The following is a 2,622-nucleotide window of genomic DNA, read 5'->3' as shown; positions in this document are numbered from 1 at the left end:
TATTTTTAGACTGTAAATTGACCGCAAGAAGCCTAAAAAGATATAATATTTGACTAAACCATAATCATTTCAAACCTTGATTACATTTGGGAACATTGTCCTGCGTAGGGTGCCGTAGGATGGGACGTTAAAACAGGTGTCCTGACACTCTGTGGTCATTCAAAATCCCATGGCGCTTATTGTAAGAGTAGGGCTGTTCACCCCGGTGTCATGGCTAAATTCTCAACCTGGCCACATTCCATCATTGCCACTCATTCCTAATGGTCATACATCACTCCTCACCTCTCCACCTGATAGCTGATGTGTGGTGAGAGTTCTGGCACAAAAATGGTCGCCGTGCATCACTGAGGTGGGTGCTACATAGTGATCAAATAAAATAAAATAAAATGTTATTGGTCACATGCGCCGAATACAACAGGTGCAGACATTACAGTGAAATGCTTACTTACAGCCCTTACCCAACAGTGCATTTATTTTTAACAAAAAAAAGTTAAAATAAAACAACAACAAAAAAAGTGTTGAGAAAAAAAAGAGCAGAAGTAAAATAAAGTAACAGTAGGGAGGCTATATATACAGGGGGGTACCGTTGCAGAGTCAATGTGCGGGGGCACCGGCTAGTTGAGGTAGTTGAGGTAATATGTACATGTGGGTAGAGTTAAAGTGACTATGCATAAATAATTAACAGAGTAGCAGCAGCGTAAAAAGGATGGGGTGGGGGGGCAGTGCACATAGTCCGGGTAGCCATGATTAGCTGTTCAGGAGTCTTATGGCTTGGGGGTAGAAGCTGTTGAGAAGTCTTTTGGACCTAGACTTGGCACTCCGGTACCGCTTGCCGTGCGGTAGCAGAGAGAACAGTCTATGACTAGGGTGGCTGGAGTCTTTGACAATTTTGAGGGCCTTCCTCTGACACCGCCTGGTATAGCGGTCCTGGATGGCAGGAAGCTTGGCCCCAGTGATGTACTGGGCCGTACGCACTACCCTCTGTAGTGCCTTGCGGTCGGAGGCCAAGCAGTTGCCATACCAGGCGGTGATGCAACCAGTCAGGATGCTCTCGATGGTGCAGCTGTAGAGTTTTTTGAGGATCTGAGGACCCATGCCAAATCTTTTCAGTCTCCTGAGGGGGAATAGGCTTTGTCGTGCCCTCTTCACGACTGTCTTGGTGTGTTTGGACCATGATAGTTCGTTGGTGATGTGGACACCAAGGAACTTGAAGCTCTCAACCTGTTCCACTACAGCCCGTCGATGAGAATGGGGCGTGCTCAGTCCTCTTTTTTTTCCTGTAGTCCACAATCATCTCCTTTGTCTTGGTCACGTTGAGGGAGAGGTTGTTGTCCTGGCACCACACGGCCAGGTCTCTGACCTCCTCCCTATAGGCTGTCTCATCGTTGTCGGTGATCAGGCCTACCACTGTTGTGTCGTCGGCAAACTTAATGATGGTGTTGGAGTCGTGCCTGGCCATGCAGTCATGGGTGAACAGAGAGTACAGGAGGGGACTGAGCACGCACCCCTGAGGGGCCCCCCGTGTTGAGGATCAGTGTGGCAGATGTGTTGTTACCTACCCTTACCACCTGGGGCGGCCCGTCAGGAAGTCCAGGATCCAGTTGCAGAGGGAGGTGTTTAGTCCCAGGATCCTTAGCTTAGTGATGAGCTTAGAGGGCACTATGGTGTTGAATGCTGAGCTGTAGTCAATGAATAGCATTCTCACGTAGGTGTTCCTCTTGTCCAGGTGGGAAAGGGCAGTGTGGAGTGCAATAGAGATTGCATCATCTGTGGATCTGTTGGGGCGGTATGCAAATTGGAGTGGGTCTAGGGTTTCTGGGATAATGCTGTTGATGTGAGCCATGACCAGCCTTTCAAAGCACTTCATGGCTACAGACGTCAGTGCAACGGGTCGGTAGTCATTTAGGCAGGTTATCTTAGAGTCCTTGGGCACGGGGACTATGGTGGTCTGCTTGAAACATGTTGGTATTACAGACTCAGTCAGGGACATGTTGAAAATGTCAGTGAAGACACTTGCCAGTTGGTCAGCACATGCTCGGAGTACACGTCCTGGTAATCCGTCTGGCCCTGCGGCCTTGTGAATGTTGACCTGCTTAAAAGTCTTACTCACATCGGCTACGGAGAGCGTGATCACATAGTCATCCGGAACAGCTGGTGCTCTCATGCATGCTTCAGTGTTGCTTGCCTCGAAGCGAGCAACATAATGGTGGATGAGGTGAGTTTCCCCCTACTATTTAAAGCGCTTTGAGTATCTCAGTTGGTAGAAAAGTGCTATATAAATCCAATCAACTATTATTAATTGTATACAATCACATATGTCTCTTTATTATGTGTGGGAATACATTGTACAGATTTTCAAAATTAAAATCACTTAGAGCTGATTTGTCCAACAATAAATAATTCGAACTAGGATCTCTAGTGGCATAGCTAGCACTGTGATGCAGTGCCTTAGACCACTGCGCCACTCGGGAGGCTCATCCCTGGTCATCCCTACTACCTCATCTGGTGGATTCACTAAACAATGTCTGAGTGTTGGAGTGTGTCACTAGCTACCCCCCCAATAATAAAAAAAATGATTTATACTTTTACTTTTACTTTTGATACTTAAGTATATTTAAAACC

Source organism: Coregonus clupeaformis, chromosome 8, assembly GCF_020615455.1.
Source record: "Coregonus clupeaformis isolate EN_2021a chromosome 8, ASM2061545v1, whole genome shotgun sequence".
NCBI lineage: Eukaryota > Metazoa > Chordata > Actinopteri > Salmoniformes > Salmonidae > Coregonus > Coregonus clupeaformis.
The sequence above is the reverse complement of the archived record's forward strand: the minus strand, read 5'-3'. Positions refer to the sequence as shown.